Source organism: Camelus bactrianus, chromosome 19 (assembly GCF_048773025.1).
Source record: "Camelus bactrianus isolate YW-2024 breed Bactrian camel chromosome 19, ASM4877302v1, whole genome shotgun sequence".
In the NCBI taxonomy this organism is placed as follows: Eukaryota; Metazoa; Chordata; class Mammalia; order Artiodactyla; family Camelidae; genus Camelus; species Camelus bactrianus.
This window is the reverse complement of record NC_133557.1, coordinates 29410613-29436746: the sequence shown is the minus strand read 5'-3', so window position 1 is coordinate 29436746 and position 26134 is coordinate 29410613. Positions and strand designations below refer to the sequence as shown.

Below are 26134 nucleotides of genomic sequence, written 5' to 3'. Positions count from 1 at the left end.
TAGTGTCAAGCAAGTGACAGGACAAGGTCGGCGAGGGGGTCAGCCGGAGAACGGAACCCAGAATGCTTTCCCTCAGCATTCACCCTTTCCCAAGAGCCCGTTAGTGTTTAAGAGTCAGATGAAGTGATTAATGGTGCTCCCGCGGCACCTTGCACATAGTAGGTGCACAGGAACCTCCTGTGGCTTTATCCCAGTGGGCTCCAGCAACACAGGCTTCTGTTATTTCCATTTAATTTTGTTTTTTGGCATCCTGGACATAAGTTACCACCAGCTCTTTTTCTCTGCTACACCTCCTGACTCAGATGGAACATTTGTAAACTTGAAGACAGCCTGTCCGTGAAATTAATTAGCACAAAAATTAAGTACCAGTCATTAGGTTGTTTCTCCCATCACATCATTTTTATAAGCCTGTTGGAATGAACTGTGGCTTCCCTGCCCCCAAGAGTCCTGGACGGGGATGGGGGGCAGGCAGTCCTCTGGCTCTGGGTTCCCTCCTTCAGAATCGGTGAAAATGGCCCCTCGGGGAGCAGCAGCCGGCCTCAGCTCCATCCAGTCAGGCTCCTTGAGCATTTCTGAGCCAGGAAGAAAGGTTTGGTTTTAAAAGCCAACAAACACCATTGTCAAGAATATTTCAGCCTGCTGGAAGGAACAGGCTTTTAAAAGGCTGTGCTACATTTTTTGTTTATAAGTAGATCCTCCTAATTACAAACGAAACGGATCTAGTTCGATTTACTGCTTGTAACTGAGTCCAATAAAATTTAATTTCCCTAAACGTCTTCCTACAATTTTGACTTTAGTTAATACCGTCTCTCACTTGAAGGGCTTGGTCTGGATAATCTGCACAGTTCCACTGGGGCCTCCGGGTAGGATATTTAAAAGGCAAGGCAAAAGAATACGAAAACTAATGTATGTATGTGTATGCATGACTGGGACATTGTGCTGTCTTATACACTAGAAATGGACACATTGTAACTGACTGTACTTCAATTAAAAAAGAAAGAAAGAAAGGCAAGCCTTGACTCAGACTGTAGAGAGAGGGGATGCGGGTCGATGCGGGTCTGGGGCGACGTGCCTCAGGCCGTTGACTGGTCCTCACCTCCTGCCTCCACGTTCCTGCGCACTTGCTCCATCGCAGGGAAGTACCACACTCCTTCACACGCACGTGACCTCTTCCCAATCCACTGGGGCTTCATCCCCTGACGCCGCTACTGCCTCGGAATCACTTTTACCTCCTACTGAACCTGTTCCTGCCCCAGGTCTTTCAAGCTCCAGCTACTCTGCAGGGAACAGCTTCCGATGCCAGTTCCCGGGGACCGCAGGCACCCCTCCATCCCCTCCTGCTCCCACAGAAGCGTCCCCACTCAGCCCCTGGCAGGGCCCCCTTGAGGCATGAGGCTGTTTACCTGGCTGAAGAACTGACTTTTAGAAGTTTCTGAAATAGAAGCATTAAAGAAACTCTGCGTGACACGCCAACCGCTTTGTAGCACAGCAGTGGCAAAAGGGCGGGAACTTGGGGTGATCTCTTCTGCTTGCCAAGGGAAGCAAAGCCATTTTTAAGTATTTTCAGCATAAAAGGACCATCTCTTGAAATCACGTCTCCACCCCTCGCCTGTGAGGGGGGCAGGCTGAGAGAGCCATCTTAATCTGCCTGCCATACATCAAATTGATTTAGCAGGCAACAAATGTCAGGAGAAATTAGAAAAGGAGTAATAGCTCAAAGAAATTTTATAAGGCTGACCAGCCTTCAGCAGTGTCACGTGGGGCCGGCCTATGCATTCACGGTGGTTTCCGGGTTTTTATTTCCTTTTAATCTTTAGCCTCTGCTGATGACCAGAACAATGCCTTGCATTCGTGAAGCCTGTCAGCATACTATGAAGAGCTTTTCTCAACACTCACTTGTTTTAGAGGTATGCACATGTATGTGTGTGCGTGCATGCGTGTGTGCACGCGTGTGCGCATTCATGTACGTGTGTGCGTGTGCATGTGCATTTTCAGGCCAATGGCAATGACCTTGCCTCTTTCTCCCGCCCTTATTTAGGCCACTGTCATAGTCAAATATTTTTCGCAGCTTGGATTCTTTCCCTGGACCACAAAACGCTATGCTGGCGTCAACAGGGAAAAGCCATTTTCTCTGCCAAACGTAACTGGGGTTGAGAAGCAGAAAGGCACTGTGCTGCGTGACCTGCTGCCGCTGCTGGCTCTGCTCTCCCACCGCTCCACCCTGAAGGTGTGGCAGCCCATCTCCCGCGCGTGTCCTCACTGGCTAGTAATTAAAGTGAGAGGTGGATTGGCCAAGGCCAGACGACCTGTCCCCACGCTCCAGACGAGGAAACGGAGCCCCCCCGGCCCTCGCCATCACGACAGCAGAGCCTGACTATTAAATTTCGGATGCCAGGCTCAGCCTCTCGTTGGATTGCTGCTCTGTTCCCTGTTGGAGTGTGTTTTCTTTCCAGTGAAGTTTTAAATCATTTGGTTTGAGACTTTCCTGTCCCCGGGAAACTCGCACAGGAGTCTGGGCCAAGGCTGAGCTCCTCTCAGCTCCCAGGGGTGAATCCTGCACCCTGGAGGTGGGCGCCCGGAAGGCCCCACCTCCCCGTGGACCCAGGAGCCCCTCGCTCCCTTCCCGGGCTCTTCCCACCCTGCCCCCGCCACAGGCTGCTCCTCCACACCTGTCCCGCCCTCCCTGGAAACCTCCTTCCCTCTTCCTGCCAGGGCCTCATTGGGGTTCCTTTGCCTCTCTCTTGGGCCACTTCCTCCCGCAAAGGCCTGGCGGGGCAGGAAGCTGGATGGGACTCAGAGGCCGGTCTGTTTCACAGAGGCCGTGTCCTCTTTTTCTGAAGCTGCCTGGATAAGTAGCCCCTTTGCTAGGTCCTCCTCCCTCCTGCTCTCTCGGCCTCACTCTCCCCAGGCACCCCTGCTGGCTCCCGGGCGCAGGCACCACTCTGAGGGCAGGGATGCTGCTGTGGGCACCACCGGACTCCCCACTCTCAGGTGGCTGGAATCCAAATGCCAGTCGCCAGGACTGGAGTGGACAATTTCAAGACCAGGAGTGTGGGGTGATCCTGCAAACACCCCAGGCCCTGATCCCATCCCAGCCCTGGGTCCTCTGTGTGCCTCTGGAGGGGGCCCCAGATCAACAGTTTTGGGGAAACTGCCCAAGCCTTTGCTGCCCTTCGGCCTAACTGATCATTGGCTCAGGGTGGCCAGAGCGGAGGGGGCAGCTGAGCTCCAGGGACCTCCAGTTCCCCAGGCTGAGGCCCCACGGCCTTGTGAGTTTTGCCTCAGAAAGGGGGTCGGTGCCTACTCCCTCTTGGTCCTCCCCCCACCTCCTCCAGACCCTCTGGGTCAGAGCAAGACCCTGGCCCGAGCCCGTGGCGTTGGGTCCCTCCCTCCCAGCCTGGGGGTGGCGGGTAGGGTGGGCCAGGCAATGCAGCTTCTGGAAGAAAAGATCAAGGGGAAAGCCTGTGTCATTGTGTCTTGCCAGGGGGTCCCAAAGGCCTAGGATCCAGGAGGAGGTGGAGCCTCCCCAGGAAGCTCCTGTTCAGACAAAAGCAACTCCGCAGAAGCTCTCTGGACACACTGCTCGGGGACTCCAGAAAGCGGGGTGTCAAGGTGACGAAGGACGCTCCTTCGGGGGCCACGGGACAGCTGAGTGTAGAGGACGCCAGGGGGACGGGGGTCGTTCCCCCTTACGCACCAAGCGCTCGGATGCAGTTAGAGCTGGTATGAAAAACAGGGCCCCATGGTTATTGTGGAGCTAGGTGCCCCTGGGTGGAGACTGGGGCCCGCGTCTTCCTGGGCCTCAGATCCCGGACTTGCATCTGCTGTGACCTTCCCCTCTCGCCGGTCTGTCTGCAAGACTGTAGGAGAGCGTGTGTCCATCCTTGCTTTATCCTGGCATTTGTCAGTTCATACTCTGGTCTCTCCTTCTGTCTGTCCAGTCATCCATCCACTTAACCATCTTTGCATTTATCCATCTTTCCATGCTTCTCTTCCTTCATCCATCTGTTGTCTCTGGATCCAACCACTCTTCCTTCCTTCTTCCCACCCATCCACCCAACCCATCCACCCGCAGCCACCTGCCTGCCATCCTCCTGCTCGTCTGTAGGATTCCTCGTGCATCACACCTAATCAAATACAGACATGGTACCCTCCCGCTCTCAGAGCTGTTTCATACCTGCTCCAATGTTTCACTCTCACCAGCACGCCCCGGTGTGGTCAGGCCGGGGCTCACCATCCCCATTCAGCAGGTTAGGGGCCTGAAGCTCAGAAAGATTAACTTGCCTTGTGTTGCTTGGGGAGGACTTGCAGGGAGAGGGTCCCCCATGCCAAGTTCTCCTCCAGTCTGCATCTGGCTTGCCTTTGGCTGAGACCCTCAAGAGCCTGTGGTTGGGTTAGTTATGAGGTTCAACCACGAGCAACCAGCCCTCGAGGGGTTGGAGCTGAAGGTGCTGAGAGAAAGTAGCATGGTGCTCACTTGGGGCTTGGTCCGCCCGTTGAGCAGCTTTTCCGGTGCCCTCTGCAAATACAGGTTTTGGGGAAATGAACCAGTGTGCTAGCCTCAGGCTCAATGCTGGTCAGCGACTACATCCTCCCAGAACCTTCCAGCTGGTGCTGACATGCAGTCACCCAGGAGGCCAGCCCACGCGCCGTCCTCTTTCCCACAGGACCTTCCAGACCTGCTGCTCCACCTGCCGCTGCTTCTCCCCCTGCACCCAGCCCCCACCAGCCCGGCGTGCGACGTGTCTGCCCTCACCTTCCTGGTGGAGGCGCTCAGCTTTGCCGCTGTCCTCTTTGGCTCCTGGGCCTTTGGGGGAAGCCAGCGAGCCCCGGGCCCGCGCCACTCTCCGGGATGCCGAGCTCAGCACTGTGGTTTCCTGGGAGCCTCTGCCCGGGAGTCTGGGTTCATGGAGCTGCAGTTTCCCTCCGGAGTTGGGGGTGGGGCGGCCATCACTTATCCTTAATAACCAGGCAGATGACAACGTAGATTCACCCTTGGCTTTCTTAATAGCAGAGAGTGGTCCGTCTCCCTCTTTTTAGAAGAGCAATTCCACCAGCTCCATTACTGAAATGGCTCTTACCTTTGCTGCCCTGTCCAAGTAGCTGTGTCGCTGCTTTATTGCTTCTTTGAAAAGCTCCTACTAATTAGAGTGAAAGCCGGATACAAATGGGGCTGGGGCTGCAGTGGGGGCCCAGGTCCCCCGGGAGCCGGTGCTGTGGGCGTCACTGCCTGGGGCTCCCAGCCCCCTGGAGAACTCGTTGAGGCAGGGCCCGCACTCCAGGCACCAGGGCCACTTACCAACCAGAGCAGGGCTGGGGGGTGGGGAACCAGACGGCCCCCTAGTCCCCTCTGCTCTGGCTGTGCTTGTGGTCCGAGGGGAGGAGGGGCGGTGATGGTAGGGGCAGACAGATCCCCTCTGGCTTCAGACTTTGGGGGGCAAGTCTTGCTTTGTGTTTTGGGGCTCATGGAATCGTGAAGGGTGGCCAGCCCTCGAGGAACTGAGCATTTGACCCTTTGTGTCGAGGAAACACCACACGTGTCTGGGAGCAGCAAACCACAGTCTGAGCAAGAGGGCATCTGGTCTCCGTGAGGCCAGCTGGGGTCCTGGGACCCTTACTGGACACCTGCTCTGCTTGAGGATCGGAAGGGACGGTCAGGAGGGCTTTCTGGCATCTGGAGGCATCAGAACAGGCCTTGAAGGGCAAGTCAGGAGACAGAGGTGAGCAGTGGGCTCCAGTGGTTTTCAGGGGCCGAGCAAGGGTCCCAGGTGCAGGGAGGTAGGCACCACGAGGCCTCTAGGGCAGAGGACTTAGAGGCCAGGACCCCGCTGAGAGGCAGAGGGGCCCCTGAAATCCGGGCTAGAAAGGGAGACGTCTCCTGGAGCCTCTGAGGTGTCTGTGAGTGGCGGGGACAGGACAGGGAGGGGCTCTCGGTCACACGTGCGGCCCTCCTCCTAAGCCGGCTGTCTGGCTCTGGGAGAGACACCCGGCCGCTGACCTGGGCGAGGTGCTCTCAGAAGGGACACCGCCCGACGCCCTCCTGGCCGTGGCGCTCGCCCAGCTTGGCGCCACGACGGTGGACTGGGCCCTCTGTCTGCGGAAAACGCTGCTGGGGAAAGTTGTCTTCCAGCTCAGCCTTGTCCTTGGCACCCACTTCTGGCTCTTCTTCGTTCTGTCGGGCGTCACCAACAGGTATCTTTGCCTGGCCGGCAGCCCTGTCCCCTGCCCCCCTCCCCACCCCTAAAAGGGGAAAAGGCCAAGACCCACCTGTCCAGGAGGCATTCTGCTGTGGGAAGGAGTGAGAAACAGGAGGCTGAGCCCCGCTGCACCCGCGGGGCCCTGTGCAGCTTTGTGAATAAGCCCTGGGAATATTGACCGGGACTCGAAACCCACCCCCACCCGCCCGCGGGCTCCTCTGGCTCTGCCCAGCTGTTCTTTGGCTCCCTCCCTACGAAAAAGGCAACGCCAGGCCTGAGGGGAGACTAGGACATGACAGGGCCCAGCTGACACGGTGGGGGAGCAAGGTGGCCCTGACCCGCCACCCCAAGCCCGCGGCACCAAGGCCAGGTTTTGAGCCGCAGCGACATCAAACATCCCTCCAGAGCCTGGGCCTCACCCTAAACTTCTCTCCAGAAGAGCTATGTGCAGAGACGCTGCTGGACGCTCCTTCCTCCTGCTCTGCCAAGAAGTGTGTCAAGAGCTTCCTGAGGCCCCTCTGATTAGATGGTCTGCGCTGGCCCAGCGAGGAAGATTTAAGGATTATCCTAATCAGAAATCGGCAGTCCAGCAGCCGCCAGCCCGAGGGGGGCCGGGGCTTGAAAGCGGCAGCTGCGGCTCCTTTGTCAAGACGGGATGAGGGGAGAATCAAAACTGAGGACAGCAAAGGGAGCCCAGGTGTCCCCTAAGGCCACCTGCAAAATCAAATCATTTGTGAAGGAGGAGTCGTATTTTTCTCTTCCTTTCTTCCCCGACTAACAGTTGTTCTTGGAGTAATAGCCCCAGTTTTCCTCTTGGCTTTGATGAGCCAGGTGAGCTGGGTGGGTGCCGGCGGGTCCAAGGCAGCTGAGCACGGAGGCCCCTCTCTTACTCCTGGGTGGGGATGCAGAGGCCCAGGTGTGGCCAGAAAGATCTCCTTTTCTGGGCGTTTGCAGGAGGTTCAATCTTAACTACGTGGCTCAGATCTGGTACCTGGTGAAATGCATCTGTTTTGGCCTGTCCGCCCACTAGGTCTGGCACGGCTACTCACGCCGGATCCTTGGCAATGTCCTGACCAAAAACTTCAACCTCATCAACCTCATCTTGTTCAAAGGCTGCGTGGAGAACCACCTTCAGGTGCACATGGCTGGGGCCCGCCAGGGGCTTGCGGGGTCCATGCAGGACACATTCTGGGCCCGTGTCTGGAGGAACTGGGTCTCTCTGATGGGGCCACATCCCAAGGGGGTCCTGGGACCCTGGGGCAGGCTGAACCAAGGCAAGAAGGAACCAGCTCTGTCTATATGTCTTCCCTCCCTCTCTCCTCACCATCATCCAAACTTGTCCCTCGTGGAATTCCCTTTCCCTCTGCTCCACAGACGCTTTCTACACATGAGGCCAAATGCAGGGCCAGGGGCAGAGGCCCTCCTTGGGGATGGGAGTGTCAGCTCCAAAGCAGGGGCTCCGGAATGCTTTGGGAGGTGGGGGGGAGCGCGTGAACGATGTTCTTCACTTGGTAAAAGCCACGCAGTGCCGTGGCACACAGGTCCCCATGGTCTGACTTTGCCCACATCTCCCACCTCACCCCACATCCCTGCAGCCACTCTGTTCCGGGAAGGTGTCCAACTCTCTCATCTCCTCCACCTGGGGGCCTGCTATCCTGGGAATCCCCATCCCACCCCCAGCCCCTTCCACAAAGCTGCCTCAGGTCCAGACACAGAGACCCTCCCCAGCTACCCGGCCTGAAGCATCTCTGCCTTTCTCTTGCTTATTTCCTTTGTGGCACTTACCATGATCTACAGATGTTTACCTATTTACAGTCAGTGTCTTCCAACTAGAACGTTTTGTCTTTCTTCGTCACCCACATATCCTAGACACTTAGCATGGTGTCTGGCAGAGAGTAAGATCATTTGCTAAAAGGATGGAGAATAGATGGAGTGGATGGGATGATAGATGGCACTGGATGGATGGATGTGGTGGGAGGAAGGGCATGGATGGGCTGCAGCATGAACAGGTTGGATGGATGGGCTGGACCACCGGTTGCACCAATGCCCGTGAGCCTCCTGGTGGTCCTGTCTGCTCCCAGGTTCCGCTTTGTACCTTTCCTCTTAGAGCTGAGGGCTGTCATAGACTGGGTATCTGTGGGCTGACACTGCCCTCAGCCTGTCCAGCTGGATATGCCTGGAAGACCTTTATGCCAACATCTACATCACGAAGTGCTGGCAGGAGTCCCAGAAGGTGGCTGTGCAGCAGGAGGCTTGGAGGAGACAGCTTTCTTGGTCTCAACCCTGTTCCCCTGGCGCAGTGTTCCAAGTGCTCACCTGGAGGTGTAGCTCTGATCCTGGTTCACTCAGAGGTCAGGTGTTTGTAGTGAGTCCTCAAGAAAATGGCAGACGTGGTGCTAAACTCTCCCCTCCATCACCTGGGGGATGCTCACAACCGCCTGATGAAGCAGGTACCACCTTTATTCCCCTTACAGAGGGGCAGGCAGCTCAGAGAGGCTGTGTGCCCAAGGTCACACAGCTAGGAAGACATGGGGTTGGCACTTGGACCCAACTCCCTCTGACCCCAGTGCTTTGGACCACCAGACATCCCCCAAACTGACCACCTGCCCCCAACTTTTAAGGCCAACCTGCCTTCCCTCAAGTCTGCGTCTTCCTCGCCCTGACCTGCCACCCTTCTGCAGAAATACTCGCAGCCTCCCAGACATCAGAAGGCAGCGGTGAAGTACAGGGCTGGAGGCATCACCATGTTTGCCTTGCTCTTCCTCATGTGGCTCCCCCTGGTTTTCAGGTCCCTGTTGAAGACAGTGGGCGGTGTGACCAACTGGTGCCTGGATGTGTCTGTTAAGATCGCCATTGATGGTTATAAGGTGGCTGGAGTGGAGGAGGGAGATGCCTGGATTTGGGGTGGGGGGCGGCACCTGCTTTCTGTACCAAAACCTTGTTCTCTGAGCTGAGGTCCTAGACGTGGATTCAGGGCTCAGATCAGCCTCTGAGCCATTGTTCTTGCAGTTCTTTTCCCTCACATGTACCCTTCCCATCACCTCCTCCTGCCAATTTCAAAAGAGAAGAGGTCTGAGTCTCTCCCTCAAGTCTGGCCCCTTGGCACCTTAGCTCACTGCAGCTGCGTGCTTAGCTCTGACGCCCATCACCCTGGAGAGAAGGAAGCTCTTTGAGCACAGCTCAGCGATTCTTTGCCCCCTGCTTCCACTGCCAGCACAGCCAGCTTTCTGAAGCCCACCCACCCCCACTGTCCTCCTTTCTTGCAGATTCTGTTCTCCACGAGTGCTCAGCAGTAGAACCTGGTCCCCTTCACAGATGCAGACTATGACCGGCTGACCCAGCAAGACACCCTCCACCCCGAGTGTCTCCCCAGGCAGCCAGCTCCCCCCTGTGCGCTTCCTTCTCTTGCATCCTGACCAGGTATCCACACTGCATCACGCTCCAATTATTAAAACGGGACGGAGCTGGCACAGGAAAGAGGAGACGAGACCATGCAACAAAAGCACAAAGATGAGCCCAAAGGACGGAGAAAGAGGTGCGCCGGGTCCTGAGACAGGTTCCCTTTTCTCACTTTGCCCCCAGTCCGCCGCACAGTTCCTACCAGAGGATATCGTTCTCGCCAAGATCAAAAGTCACGCCAGTCTGCTGTGGGCATCAGCCCCACCAACCGAGCAGCAGTGGTCCACCCACTCCGTGTACATCGCCATCTCCTGGACCATTCAGACATAATTCAGCACCATCCAAACCCACAGTCCCACCTGAACTCCTCAGCTGTTTGTGGGATCTCACAGGTAAACATTAGGAATCAATCATAATGACCAACCGTGAATGAGGACCGCATGGGTGTCAGGAACTGTGTCTGTCTGTCCATCCTTGCTTTCTCTTTCTCTCCTTTTCTCTCCTCTTTCCTTCTCTTCTCTCTTTCTAAAAAACAATTTGAATTTTGAGTTTATCCACTGTTTGCCAATCTTTCACTGTGCTTAAATTTTTAGGATTCATTTGGCTTTGTTTTCAACTTTGTAGAAGTGCAAAACCGAGAAACACTGAGAAAAGTGGATGCATATACACATTTGAAATAAGTACCAAGTTCAATAACTGAACATACGTGTGTAACCAGCACCTCAGATCAAGAAACAGAATCTCATAAAAACTGTTAGGTCTGCAATAAGCTACAAGGATGTATTGTACAACACAGAGAATTCAGCCAATACTTTATAGTAACTTTACAAATTATTGAATTATACACATTATTTGTATATTTCTAAGTATGAATGGTATACTTCAGTAAAAACTTTTAACAATGCATTTTTAAAGAGGGTAAGAAAAAATGCTTCCCTACAATTCACTGGGGAGTTTGGGTTTTTTGAGAGTTAGCTGTCCAGACTCTTAGTCTAGCTCCCTTACAATAAATGCTGTACTTTCCTTCACTACCAAAAAAAAAAAAAAAAAAAAAAAAAAGAAAAAAAGAAAAAGAGAGGGGAAGAAACAGAATCTCATCACCCCTCATAAGCTCACCTCCTGTTCCCCTCAGTTGTTACTCTCCTCCCAAGAGAAGCCACCACCCTGACTTCTAACAATATAGATTAGGTTTGCTTGTTGTTTTCAAAATTAGTCACTGTGTTTTGCTTTATTTTGTGAGACAGAATGCCAGAATAAAATGAATACCATTTCTTTTATTTCTAATTATATGGTCAGAAAGAACCTATTTTTAAAATGGACTTTCTGAGAGACAAACAATAAGTTAGTGGTCCCCTCAATATTTTGATATTATATGACTAGAATTTTGCTCATTGTCTTTTTGCTTTATGGTTTGTTTTGTTGTGTTTCGTTAGAGGTATATTATTTAAAAATTTTTGTGTAAGTAATCATGGCATCTTATAAGTATGGGGAGGCTTGTTCTTTCTTTCCAGTCTATACAACTTTTCTTTTTCTTGTCTTATTGCACTTGCTAGGAATTTCAGTACAATAGTGAAGAGGAATGGTGAGAGAAGACATTCTTCCCTAGGGTTCAGTCTCAGCAGAAAAGCCTTCAATGTTTCAGCAACAAACATGATGTTAACTAGGACTTTCATATACATCCCTTATCAGATTGAAAAGGTTCTTATCTCATTCAAGTTTGCTGGCAGTTTCAGTCACAAATGGGCAGTGAATTTTGTCAGATATCTTTTCTGTATCTTTTGAAGTGATCATTTGGTTTTACCCACTGATTTTATCAGCATGGTCAGTTATATTGGTTGATTTTTAAATGTTATGCCATTTCTGCACCCCTTGGAAAAACTCTACTTAATTAAGATGTGCTACCATTTTATGTATCACTGGATTCAATTTGTTAGTATTCTATTAGGGATTTTTGCATTTGGAACTGCATTGAGGAACATTAGTCTGTCCTTTTCTTATAATGTCTCTCTGTCAGGTTTCAATACCAGGATTATGCTGACTTCCTAAGATGATTTGGGAAATATTTTCTTCTCAGTTTTTGGAACATGGTTGTGTTTGTATTATTTCTTCTTTGTGTGTTCGATAGTGCTTACTCCCCTGTAAAGCACTCTGGGCCTGGAATTTTTTGTGGAAAGAAGTCAATAACAAATTCAATTTTATGAATATATATTGGACCATTCAGAGAATCTATTTCAAGTTGTATCAGTTTTGGCAAGGTGTGGTTTTTCAAGGAATTTGTCCACCTCATATATATATTTAAGTTTATTGGCATACAGTCTCTCCAGAATGCTTCCTTATTTTTTGATGTCTATAGGATCTACTCTTTCATTTCTGATACTGGTAATCTGTGAGTTTTCCCCCTTTTTTCTCCATCAGTTCTGCTAGGGATTTTAAGAGAGTTATTGAGGTATAATTGACATATAATAAAGTGCACACATTTAAAGTATACAATCTGATGCATGCTGCTGAGATCTGTGGACTCAAAACCACAATGAAGCTAATGAACATTTCCGCCACCCACAAAATTGCACTCATGCCTCACGTAAGTCTTCTCCGCCTCCACCCCATCTCCACACAAGCATCAATTTGCTCTCTGTAACTATAGATTAGTTTGAATTTTCTGGAAGTTTATTTATTTTCCTATATGAGTTTTAAGAGTTCCTTATACACTTTGGAGAACAGTCTTTTATCAAACAGCCCTTTTGCATATATTTTCTCTCAGCCTGAGGCTTGTCTTTTTATTCTCTTGACAGTATCTTTCACAGAGCAGAAATTTTTAATTTTAATAAAATACAGCCTGTCAGCTCTTTCTTTTCACGGATGGTGCATTTGGTGAACTCCACTCATGCTTCTCATTTTCCCCGACTACTTAGGCGGACCGGGATGGCACCGTGGGCTAGCATTGGTTTCTTCCCTTCCCCCAGGTCAGTTAGGCACTGATAAAAGCCCAGCAGGTGAGGCTCTGGTTAACTAGTTCCTCTGGCACATCTTGATAAGAACAGAATGCTCTTTCTTATTTCAGAACAGTTCCTTCTCCCTGACCCCTACCAGGAGTACAAGAGGATTTTTTTCCAGTGTTTACTGTCAGGACTCGGTCTACCTACAGAAGGTAAAATTCACAAAATAGTGGGGACCCCCGATGACCGAGGCCCCTTGGAGTTTTTATCTCTAGGACTTGTCCACACTGCGCCTCCCACAATTTGTCAGTTGCAGCTCAGCTTTCCCTGCCTTGACATGCTCTCACGAGGTTTGTGCTTGCAGGTTTCAGCTCCGGTAAGTTGTGATTCTCTGTATTTGCCTGTTGGTGACTCCAATCTGGGGGGCTGGAGTTTGCCCTGTGACCTTACTTACGTCTCTGACGGATCTCAGAAGGCCTGTCGGTTTTTAAGTTTGTTCATCTTCGTACCTGTTTTTAGGACAAGAGTGGCAACTTCTGGCTTCTTATACGCCAAACTGGAAACCAGACTGTGGTCCAGGATTGTGTTTTAAATTTTGGCTCCCATGTGTTCCTTGCTGGCATATACAAATGGGGTTGATTTTTGCATGTTGATCTTATGTTTTGCAACTTTGCTAAGCTCATTACTACTAGGAGGGCTGTTTTATTTGACAATGCCTTCAGATTTTATACTTAGAAGATGATGTCGTGTGCCAAAGACAGTTTTCGTTCTTTCCTATTTGAATGCCTTTGATTTCTTTTTCTTGCCTTATTTAAGTAGCTTGAACTTCCAGGACTATGTTGGGTGAGAGTGGTGAGATTGGACCTCCTTGCCTTGTTCTTAATCTTAAAAAGAAAGCATCCCATCCTTTCCCTTAAATCATGATGTTAGCTACAGATTTTTTGCAGCTTGTTTATTAATGGGTTAATATCCCTTCCAGTCCTAGTTTGCTGAGAGTTTTTCTTGTGAATGGATGCTGAATTTTGTCAAAGGCCTCTCCTGCACCTGTTGAGATGATTGTATGCTTTTCTTCTGTGGTCTGTAGATATGAATTACACTGATTTATTTTCTAACAATAAACCATCCCGAGTTCCCAGGATAAACCCTACTTCATCATGTGGTATTGCATATATACATATGTATAAAATTGGATTCAATTGGCAGGCATTTTGTTGAGGAATTTTACATCTAGTTTATGAGGGACCCTGTTCTATAGCTTTCTGTCCTTGTAACGTGTGTATCTAGTTTTGGACTCAGAGTAATGCTGGCTTCATCAAATGGGTTTGGAAATGTACTCTCCTCTTCTGTTTTCTGGAATTTTACATGGAATTGGTATTATTTCTTCCTTAAATGTTTGATAGAATTCACCAGCATAGGTATTGTCCTGTGGCCTGGCGTTGTCTTGGTGAGAAGGTTTTAAATTTCAAATTCATTTTCTTTAATAGTTGGAGAGCTATTCGGGTTCTGTATTTCATCCTGAGTGAGGTTTTGTATCCCATCTTTGGAGAAACTGGTCCATTTTATCTCAGTTGAATGTATTGACACAACGTTCCTAACATTCACTTAATATTCATTCAGTATCTATAAGATCTTTAGTGATGAGCTCTGACTCTGATACTGGTAATGTGTGTCTTCTTCTCCCCCTAATCAATCTGACCAGAAGCTGATCAACTCTATTGACATTCTCAAGAAATAAACTTTTACTTTCATTGCCTTTACTATATTGTTTTTCAGTTTTCTCTTGTGCTTTGGGTTTGCCTTTTTTTTTTTTTTTAAGGTTTAGGTTATTTGAGTTTTTTCCTACTTTTCTAATATATGAGCATTTAACGCTTGAAATGTCCCTCTAGGCATCAGCTACATCCCACAAATTTTCAGTCATGTTTTAATTTTTATTCAGTTCAAATATTTTATCATTTCTGTTGTGATTTCTTCTTTAATCCATGGATTATTTAAAAGGGTGCTCTTTAGTTTCAAATATTTGTGATTTTCCAGATATTCTGATACTGATTTCTAATTTAATTCCATTGTGGTCAGAGAATTATTATTTGTATAACTTCAGTCATAAAATTCCTTGGGAGCTGTTTCACAGCCCATAATATGATCTAACTTGATGAATGTTTCACGTGTCCTTGGTAAGAGTGTGTAATCTGCCCTTGTTTTTGACAGTACTGTTGTCTTTTATATCTTTATTGACTTTCCATCTACATGTTTTATCAGTTATTGAGAGAAGGATGTTGAAAACTGTAATTAACTCTGGTTTTCTCTATTTCTGTTTGAAATCTGTCACTTTTTGCTTCATGTGTTTTGAAGCTCTATTACTTGGTGTATAAATGTTTAGTATAGTTACCTCCTCTTGATGAATTGGCCCCTTTATCATTATGAAATGGTCCTCCTTATCCTTCTAATAGTCCTTGCTCTTAAATCTCCTTTGTCTTATTTAATTTAGCACCTCTGGCTTGCTTTTGGTGTTAGTTGTGTATCTTTTTCCACCCTTTCATTCTTATAAGCTTTGAAGTGGGCTTCTTATAGACAGCAGAGTTGGTTATTATTTTTATATGCAATGTTACAATCTCTTCCCTCTAACTGGTGTGTCTAGACTGTTTGCATTTAATGTAATAATTGACATGGTTGAGTTTGAATGATCTCGTCGCATGTTTCTGTATGTACCAGTTGTTTTTCATTTCATTTCTCCTCTTCTTTTGTGGTTGGAAAGAGTTTCCAGGCCATAGACGCAGGAGTGGGGCTGCCAACAGAGTCCAGTGGTCTGCATGAGTTGAGCAGAGTTTGGGGTCTAGAACGCCATGGTGGTGAGAATTTGTAAGTCAGAGTGAGGAGGAAAGAGAGCTGAAGACAGAGAAAACATTGGATGAGTGTGGACAGCTCCTCTTGAGTCTGTAGCTGAATGTTGATCGTTACATGTGTGCAAGGAAACGATCAAGGCGGTAGGAAAAAAAAACCACTGGAAAGCAACAGGAAGAATGATTCCTGGAGCTCAAAATGGGCCATGAATAATTTGTATTCCCATGACTCACAATGTAAAGACATCATAACACGTGGGGCATGGAGTATGGTACTCAGGGATTGCTGTCTTACTGTTGCTTCTTCTATGTTTCACTGGTTTTTGTTTTTATCTTCATTATTTCCTTTATTCTCTTAATTTGTTTTTCTTTTTCTAGCTTCTTAAATGGTAAATTATATCATCGATTTTTAAACATTTCTCTCTTTTCCAGGACAAATTAAAATCTGTAAACATCCCTCTAAGCACTGCTTCAACTGCATCTGACAAGTTTTGATTTGTTGAATTTTCATTATCATTCCGTTTGAAGTGTTTAACATTTTTCTTTGTGATTTCATCTTTGTGTGTCATTTCAACACGTGTTGCTTCATTTACAAATATTTGGGAGCTTCCCTATATGCCTTTTTTGATTTTTAATTCCATGGGGTTCACAGAAAGGAAAACAACCCTCTGTAAGTTTTCAATCTTTTGAAATTTATTGAGACACTTTATGACTCAGCATACAGTCTATCTTGATGCAGATCCCATGTTTACACAAGAGAATGTATACTCTGTAGTTGCTGGGTATGGTGTTCTATAAACATCAATAAGGAAAGGTGGTTGATAATTTTCTTAGACTCCTTTACATGTTTATTAATTTGGGGGGATTAGCTGTACTATCAGTTTCAGAGAGGAAGCACTAAACTCCATTTATGATTGTGGAATTTTCTACTCCTTTGATTCGGTCGCGTTTTTGCGTCACGCCTTTTGAAATTTGGGTATTAAGACGCATATATGTTTATGGTTGTCATGTTTTCCTGATAGATTGTGAAATGTTCCTTTTTATCTCTGGTAATATTTTTGTGTAGTCTACTTTGTGGGATATTCATATAACCATATCAACTTGTGTTTACTGTTTGCATAGCACATTTTTTCCATCCTTTCATGTTTAACCCGTGTTTTTATGTTTGAATTATTTCATATAAACTATATGTAGTAGGATCTTGCATTTTTTTGAGGGGGTGGATTATTAGATTTCTTTCTTTGTTTTTTAATGGAGGTCCTGGGAATTGAACCCAGGAGCACTAAGCATTTGCTCTACCACTGAGCTATACCCTCCCCGCTAAGATCCTGCATTTTTAAATCTCATTGGACAATATTACCTTTTAATTGGAGTGTTTAGGCTGTTTGTATTTTAACATAGTGATTGATAAGGTCCAGTTTAGGCCGACTATATTTGCTTTTAATGTCTCTCTCTTTTTGCTGCTTCTCTGTTACTTGCTTTCTCTTCGGTTAACAGAAAATGTTTCGTATTTTTAATATTACATTTTAATTCCTTGTTTTCTTTCAAATATGCATCTTTACACTTTGTTTTTAATGTTTGTATCAGGGATTATAGTATGCATTTATTTTTCCCCCATTTTTTTTATTGTGGTAAAATACGCACACACACAAAATTTACCATCTGATCATTTTAAGCATTGTCAGTGGTATTAAATACGTTTGTAATATAGTACCATCACCACCACCCATCCCCAGAACTCTTTCATCTTGTAAAACTGAAACTCTGTCCCCATTAAATATTAGCTCCCCATTCTTCCCTCTCCCCGAGACCTAGCAGTCAACATTCTGCTTTCTGTCTCTCTGATTCTGACTGTTCTGAAAACCTCATATGTAAGGGGAATCAGACAGTATGTCTTTGTAGCAGCTGTCAGAATTTCCTTCCTTTCAAAGCTGAGTAACATTCCAGTGTATGTTGTACCTGTTCATCCCTTGCTGGACACTTGGGTTGCTTCCACATTTTGTGAACAGTGCTGCTCTGAACGTGGCTATACAAATACCTCTGGGGTGGTCTTCAGTTCTTCTGTGTGTGCACCCAGAGTGGGACTGCTGGCTCATCTGGTGACTCTGTTTTTAATTTTCTCAGTAACCACCACACCGTGTGCCACAAAGACTACACCATCTCACATCCCCTCCAGCAGGGCACAAGAGACCCGCTGTCTGCCACACTCACACCCACAGTATTACTTCCTGGTTTTTTGATAGTAGCCACCCTAATAGGTATTAGGTGGTATTTCATTGTAGTTTTGATTGCATTTTCCATATAATTAGTGATGTTGAGCATCTATTCATGTGCATATTTGCCGTTTGTATATATATCTTCTTTGGAGAAACGTCTGTTCAAGTTCTTTGCCCCTTTTTGAATTGAGTTGTTTATTTTTTGTTGCTGCTGCTGTTGCGTTTTAGTTCTCTCTATATTCTGGATATGAATTCTTTATCACTTATACAATTTGCAAATATCTTCTCCCATTCTCTGGGTTGCCTTTTTATTCTGTGGATAGTATCTTCTGATGCACACATTTAAAAAATTTTCATGGAATCCATTTAATCTATTTTTTCTTTTGTTGTGTGTGTCTTTGGTGTCATATCCAAAAAATCATTGCCATATTTAATATCATGAAGCTTTTGCCCAATGTTTTCCTCTAAGAATTTTATAATTTTAGGTCTTATTTTAGGCCTTTGATGCATTTTGAGTTCATTTGTGTATATGGTGTTAGGTAAGGATTCCACTTCATTCTTTTGCATGTGGATATCCAGTTTTCCCAGCATCATTTGTTGAAAGACTATCCTTTCCCCCTCGAATAGTCTTGACGCTCTTGTTAAAAATCACTTGACCATTTTCGCAAGAGTTTATTTCTAGGCTTTCTTTTCTGTTCCATTGGTCTATATGCCAGTACTACATTGTTTCGCTACTGTGGTTTTGTAGTAAGTGTTGAAATCGGAAAGTGTGAATCTTCTGGCTTTTTCTCCCTTTTCAAGACTATTTTGGCAATTTGGGGGTCCCATAAGATTCCATATGAATTTTAGAATAGGTTTTTCTATTTCTGCAAAAAAAAATGTCATTGGGGTTTTGATAGTGACTCCATTGAATCTGTAGTTTACCTAAGGCAGTACTGACATCTTAACAATATTCAGTCTTTTAACCCATGAGCATGGGATGTGTGTCCATTTACTCAGGTCTTCTTCAAGTCCTTACGTCAGTATTTTGTAGCTTTCGTTGCATAGTTCCTCTCCTTGTTTAATTCCCAAGTATTTTACTCTTTTTGATGCTATCGTACATGAAACTGTTTTTTAAATTTCCTTTTTGGATTGTTCATTGTTAATGTATAGAAATGCAACTGACTTGTGTGTGTTGACTCTGTATCCTGCTACTTTGCTGAATTTATTTTTTATTCGTTCTAACAATTGTTTTGTGGAATCTTTACAAGTTTTTTACTTTTAAGATGATATCATTTAAGAACAGAGATTATGTTACTTCTTCCTTTCCAGTTTGGATGCCTTTTATTTCTTTTTCTTGCCCAACTACTCTGGCTAGAACTTAAGAGTACTATGTTGAATAGAAATGGCAAAATTGGGCATCCTTGCCTTCTTCCTGATCTCAGAGGAAAATCTTGCAGTCTTTTACCATTGAACATGATGTTGTTTATCTATTCATCTACTGATGGACACTTGAATTTCTTTCACCTTTGGCTACTGTGAATAATGTTGCTGTGAACATGGGTGAGGCACTAATTTTTAAAATCTGCATTTCAAATGTTCATTGCTAATATGTAGAAATCTTACTGATTTTTATATGTTGGCCTTGTATCCTATTACCTTACTAATTCTATATTCTAGAAACTTCTTTGTAGATTCCAATGGATTTAAATCTTTTTCTATGTGGGCAATCATGTCATCTGTGAATAGTTTTATTTTCTCCTTGCCAGTGCTTTTAATTTCTTTTTCTTGCTTTATTACATGTGTCAGGAATTCCCAGTATGATGATGAATAGAAGTGGTGAGTAGATATCCTTGCCTTGTTCCTGACCTTAAAAGGAAAACTTTTGGTCTTTCACCATTAAGTGTGATGTTAACTGTAGGTTTTTTGTAGCTGTCCTTTACCAGGTTGAGAAAGCATCCTCCTGTTTATTGTTGGCTGAGAATTTTTATCAGAAACATATGTTAAATTTTGTCAAGTACTTTTTTCTCATCTATTTAAATGATCATATGACTTTTCTTCTTTAGTCTGTCAATATGGTGAATGGGATTTATTTATTTTCTAATGTCCAACCAGTCTTGTATTTCCAGGATAAACTGCATTTGGTAATGATACATTACATTTTTATATACTGCTGGATTTAATTTACTAATGTTTTGTGGAAGATTTTTGTGTCTATACTCATGAGGTATATTGATCTTTAATTTTCTTTTCTTCTAATGTCTCTGGTTTTGATATCAAGATAATGCTGGCCTTATAAAATGAGTTTGGAAGTGTTCTTACCTCCTCTATTTTCTGGAAGAGCTTGGGTATTAGTATGCTATTACCTCATTAAATGTTTGGTAGAGCTTGCCTTTGAAGTAATCCGTGCCAGAGCTTTTTTTGTTAGAAGATTTTAAACTAATAATTCAATTGTGTTAGTAGATTTAATCATACTTAGGTGATCTCTTTCTGCTCGAGTGAGTTTTGGTTTTATGTTTCTTTCAATTAATTTTTCCATTTCGTCTAAATTGTTGAATTTACAGTATGGTGAGATCACCTTATCATCCTTTTAATATCTGTAGCATCTGTAATGATATCCAATGTTTCACATCTGATATTCATAGTCTGTATCTTCTCTCCTTTTATTCTTATCAGTCTGCCTAGAGAGTTACTGAGTGCATTGATCTTTTCAAAGAACTAACTTTTGGTTTTCCTTATTTTTCTCTACCTTTCTATTTCAATTATCCTAAATTCTGCTCTTTATTATTTCTTCCCTTCTGCTTTCTTTGGGTTTAATTGGCTCTTTTTCTAAAGTGGAATCTTATATTATTTGATGCTTTCTCTTTGATCCATAGGTTATTTAGAGATGGGTTGTTTAATTCCCAAATATCTGTGGATTTCCCAGATATCTTTCTGTTATTGATTATGGTCAGAAAATACACACTTTACAACTCCTAAAAAAAAAAAAAAAGAAAATATACACTGTATAACTTTAATTCCTTTAAGGTTATTAATTTTTTAATGGCTCTGAACAATTTATTTTGGCAAACGTTCCACCTGCACTTGTAAAGAATAAGTGTCCTGTTGCCGTTGGCTGGAGTGATCCATAAACGTCAGCTAGGCCGAGTCAGTGGTGATGTTCTGGGCTCCCCTAGCCGCGCTGATTTTCTGTCTACTTATTCTGCTGATCACTGAGAAAGTAGTGATGAAGTCTCCAAATTTAATTGTGGATTTGTCTATTTCTTTTTTCTGTTCAATCAGTTTTTTCTCGTGTAGCTTGGTACTGTCTTTGGGGGCACCCATGTTTGGAATTGTTGTATCTTCTTGGTAAATTCTTCTGTCATTATGTGATGGCCCTGTTTTTACCCAGTAGTTTTCTTTGTATAGACGTCTCCCTGGTATGATATTAATACAGCCATTTCTGCTTTATTTTGATTACTGCTAACTTTGTATTTTTTTCCCCATCCTTTTACTTTTAATCCATCAGCATGAGGGGTCAGCAAACTCATTCTGCAAAGGGCCAGTAAGTAAATATTTTAGGCTTTTGGGCCACATACAGTCTCTACTTCCTCTTCCTTCTCCTCCTCTTCTTGACAACCTTTAAAAATTGTAAAAATAGTTCTTTAACACAGTTATGTACTGGATTTGTCCTGTGAGCCGGTTTGCCAGTCCCTATACAGTTAAATTGAAGATGCATTTCTTAAGAGACAGCAACTAACTGGGCTCCTTTTTTTGGTCTGTTTACCGAGTCTAATGTGATAATACCTGTTTTTAATTGCCATTCATTCAGATTTAATGCAATTATTGCTATAGTTGAATTTAGGACTACCATTTTATTATTTTTCTTCCTCATTTTTTTTTCTGTCCCCTTTGCCTTCTTTTGAATTATTTGAATTTTTTTAGTATTCCATTTATTTTGTCTGTTGGATTTTGGCTATATCTCTTTGTGTTACTTTTTAGTTGTTTTTTTTTAGGGATTATATATATATATACACATACATACACTTTTCACCATCTATTTAGTGTTCACATTTTACCACTATGTAAAATATAGAAACTTATAATCGTGTAATTATCTTTACCATCTCTATGACACATATTACATCTACTTACATTGAATCTCCCCGACAATGTTATCATCTTTGATTTTTAGAGTTACACATATTTTAAAGTACTCAAGAGAAGACAGTCCATTCTAGCTGCCCGGAGATTTATCTCTTCTGTTGTTCTTCCTTCAAGCCTGATGTTCCAAGTTTTATTCTGGTGTCCTTTCCCTTTTGTCTGGAGGAGTTCTTTCACATTTCTTTTAGGGCAGGTCAGCAGATGATGAATGATTTCCATTTTTTCCTTCTTCTGACTACATCTCTATTTTGCCTTCATTCCTTAAAAAAAAATCTTTGCAAGATTTAGAATTCTGAGTTGACAGTTCTTTTGTTGCATATTTTTAAAGATGTTGTTTTTGTTTCTGTCTTTTGACCACCATTGTCTCTGATAAAGCAGCCTCAGTCCCTGTTCCCCTCTGTGGAAGGCATCATTTTTCTCTGTCTGCTTTCAATATTTTTCTTTATCTTTGGCCTTCCGTCATTTGATTCTGTGTCTGGGTGTGGTTTTCTTTGGGTTTATCCTGTTTGGAGTTCCTGCAGCCTCTTGAACCTATAAAATTTATGTCTTTTGACATATTTGGTTTAGCCATTATTCTTTCAAACGAAAAAAATGTGTTTGGATTCTGGTGGAAACTGCAAAGGTTTGAGTCATTTGAAATAAATAGGTTCCGGAGTTCTGCAGTAAAACACAGGGCCCACGACTGACAATGCTGTGTTGTATGCTTTATAAGAGTACACTTTAAATTGTAAGCTTTAAAAAAATTGCCAAGAGGGTGGATCTTACATTAAGTGCTCTTACCACAAAAAGAGGGGAGAAAAAAAAAGAAAACAAAGGGGTAGGAGGAAATTTTGGAGGTGATGGATACCGTTATGACATCGACAGTGATAATGGTGTCTCGGGCCACATCCTTAGTTCCAAACACAATCATCTATCATTTGTAACTTAAATGTTAATTATTGTAAGCTACAGAGTATAAATCTATCATTTAATGCATTAAGTATCTGGAGGTTTTTTATGTCAGTCCTATCTCCATGAGGTAAACATTTTTTTTCTGCCCCAGTCTCTTCCCTTTTAGGAATTTCAGTGCCAAGTGTTAGGCTTTCAATATTGACTGACAAATCCCAGAGGGCGTCATTCTCTGCAATCTTTTGTTTTCTCTGAGTTCTTCAGATTAGATTATTTCCATTGATCTGTTTTCAAGGTCACGGACTGTTTCCCCTGTCATCTTTGTTCTGCTCTTAGTCTAGGCAGGGAAATTTTTGTATCCTAGACTTTGCATCTCAGTTCTAAAACTTTTAAACTTTTTCTTTGATAAAATTTTACATTTACAGAAGGCTGCAAAGATAATATAGAACATTACCAAATGCCCCTCACCCAGTTTTCCTTGATGTTAACGTCTTCCACGACCATGAACCGTGGCGTGTTTGTCAAAGGTGAGCCACCACCGTTGCTCCATCACTATCAGCTGAACTCCAGACCTATTTGGATTCCACCAGTTTTTACACGAAATGTCCTTTTTTTGTGGTTGTTCTGAAATTCAGTCCAGGGCACCACATCACGTTTAGCGTTCTTTGTTCTAGTTTGCCTTCCTTTGCCAAAACTTCTGTTTTCCCATTCATTTCAAGACAGCCTGGCTTTACCTTACGAAGGATCGTTAGAATGGCTGCTTCTGAGTCTTCGCCTGGTAATTCCAGCCTCTGGGGCATCTCAGGGTTGTCGTCTTCTGATGGCCTTTCCCCTGGAGACTGGGGCACATGTTCCTGGTCCTCGGTGTCGGGAGTGACGCGGCATTTGTATCCTAGACACTTTGTTTGTCTGTGTTGCGGCAAGACTGGGTTCTGGGGAAAGCGCCCAGGAGCGTGGGGCCCTCCCCCTGGCGTTGTGTCCTCCGCTGCCCCTGCACTGTTGTCCTTTGCTGCTGCTGCTGCAAGTCCCCTCTCCCATGGGCAGTGGCTCCTCTGTCCATCCAGCCTTCCAAGCTCTGGTGGTGCTGGTTCCAAATGCCACACGCGTCCCATTCAGAGGTCAGTGTGGGTCTGAGAGGTGGTGTCTAAGGTCTCAGCGCTGATGAGCTTTCCAAGCCCCTGTGGCCCGTCCAGATTGGCGTGAGCACCGTGTACATGCTGCTCGCCAGCACGGGGCCCCGCCCAGAAGGACTCAGCTGCGGGCTCAGGGAACCCTCTCCTGGCTCCAGATTTCCCTCCGTTGGGGCATCTCTCTGCTTTCCAGGTCTAGGCCCTGCAACTCCAGCCACCAGGGCCTTCCTGGGCCCTCAGCTCTGTCCCTTCACCTCAGGGAGCCCCTAGGCTCTTCTTGGTTTCCTCCTCGCTGTGCTGCAGCCTGGAAGCCTCTCTGGGCTGTCTGCTGGGGCAGCAGGAGGCCTCAGCACGCTGGCTTCCTTCTTCCCTGGGATGACTCGTGTTTCCTAGTGTCCGAAACCTGTTGCTTTCTGTATACGTGCCTGGTTTTCTACTTGTTTAAGGCAGCGGGGGAAAGGTGCCTTCATTCTGTCAGGGCTGGCGATGTTAAATATGGGCTTTTTGCTTCTTCCTGGCCTGGACCCCCTGTCCCCACCCCCATCACCATGACTGCCATCTGCTGGGGCCGCCCTGAGCCCGTTCTCTCTTTGGGCTGGAATTCCAGCCCCGCCAGGCTGAGGCCTGGGGTGGGGGGTGGGGGTCGTCCTCAGGGACATCGTCATGGGAACATAGCTCCCTATGGGGTTCCCTTCTTTCAAGGCTGGGGTGATTTCTTATCACTGGTCACTCTCCAGTATCTTCAGATAGCTGTCTTTTAAATTTGCTAAGAGTTTATACTCGCCATCCACGGGTTCTTTGTGACCAGGGACACCGTGGTGGCCCTCAGGACCTCCGGCGAGGTGGACATTGTTGGACCTGTGTGCTCCTTCTTAGGCACGTGGGGCTAAGCATAGCCGGTTAGGTCACCGGGGCAAGGTCATGTGACGGGGGAACGGCAGCGCACGTGCAGACGGGGCCACAAAGCCTGTCTGACCCGTGCCCTGCCGGGGACAGAGACGAGGTGCCCTCCACTGCAGAGGTGGAGCTCAGCTTTCAGGGCCAGATGCCTGGGGGTTGCAGCCCCCAGGACGCCTGCTCTCACTGGCCCTGCTGAGAAGTGTGGCCTTCACTGGAACTTGATTTCTCTCAGCAACTCAACCGAGTGTGGAAGGGGGTCCCCCTCGGGGGTGGGGAGGGACAGGCACTGGTGAACTGCAGCCAGAAGGCCCTCCTGAAGGTGTGAATTCAACCTGTCTTTTGTTTGCTCAAAACTCCTCCATGGCTCCTGTTGCTCTTAGAAGAAATACTCAACTCCCACCTGTGGCCCGCAAGGCTGTGCGTGTTCTGGGCCATCTCACCGCACCCTGGTCCCCAGGCCCTCCCTCCTTTCCAGCCCCTCTGGCTTCCTTTCTGCTCCTCTAGCTTGTCCTGACCTCTCCCACCCCAGGGCCTTTGCACATATAGTTCCTTCTGCCTGAAATGATACATCTCATCTTCTGCATCATTTAATACCCTTCATCCTTGCAAACTTCTCGAGGGAAGTTCTCCCCAGCTGGCCATCTCCTCAGGCCCACCCCCTCTGCTATAACTGCCCTGTGGGCTGTTTATTTACAGCCGTTTCCTTACCAGAGCTGGAGAGGAAATGGGGCTGCCTTGTCTTCTGTCCACAGGAGGAAACGGTGCCTTCCTCGGGGCCCAGAGGCTGGCAGGACCCCGCTTGCCAGGCCCTCCCAACCTGAGGCGCATTGGTTTTCTCGTTGAAAACTCTCTCACACACAAAAGCGCCCTTTACAGGTGAGGGAGGCGTGGAGGGCCCTTGCCCTGCACTCAGAACCTTCTTAAGATGGCTCCCGGAGGGCTGGCGAGAAGGGAGGGCAGGGGGGTTGCGTCCTGTGTCCGCTCCTGCTCCGGGGGCCGAGGGCGGCAGCTCCATGCTCGCCCAGGCCCCTCGTGGACGGAGGCCCGCCGCCTCCTGCTGTAAGAACGGAGCGCCTGCTGTGGCTCCGCCGGGGCCGCTTCCCTCCCCGCCTTCAGAGGAGGAAAACGGGGGGCCAGTGAGGGGCCAAGTGCAGGGGGAGGAGCCAGGCTGGCAAGTCCGCTATCCCCGCCGGTCCACGCCGATCCCCGCCGTGCTGAGCGCCGGCCCGGCCCGGGCGTCTTCCCAGCAGCCCCTGCGCGGAGGGCGCGCGAGGCGGCGCGCGTCAGGCCCGTAAAGGATGCTCAGCTGTGCGGGGGCAGGTGGGAGCCCTGCGCGCCGGCCCAGGTGCAATTCCAGGGCCAAGTGAGGTCCAAATGGAAGAAGGGCGCACAGAGGGCAGGGGGCAGGTGCGCCTTGGCGAAGACCTGACTTCACAATGGCGGGGTCTCCTTTGCCACCCTTTCCTCTGGCTTCAGGGCCTGAGTGGCCGGAGGCGAAAATAAGGGCCA

General features: G+C 46.6%; 1 long non-coding RNA gene across 1 annotated transcript; it reads right to left on the bottom strand.

Annotated features, from left to right (window-relative positions):
* On the bottom strand, positions 1 to 26134 carry LOC141573995 (uncharacterized). The gene is made up of 3 exons (XR_012500486.1): positions 25334 to 26134; positions 10021 to 10121; positions 1 to 572 (listed from the first exon to the last, which is right to left on the bottom strand). It is a non-coding gene; the product is annotated as an uncharacterized LOC141573995 (long non-coding RNA).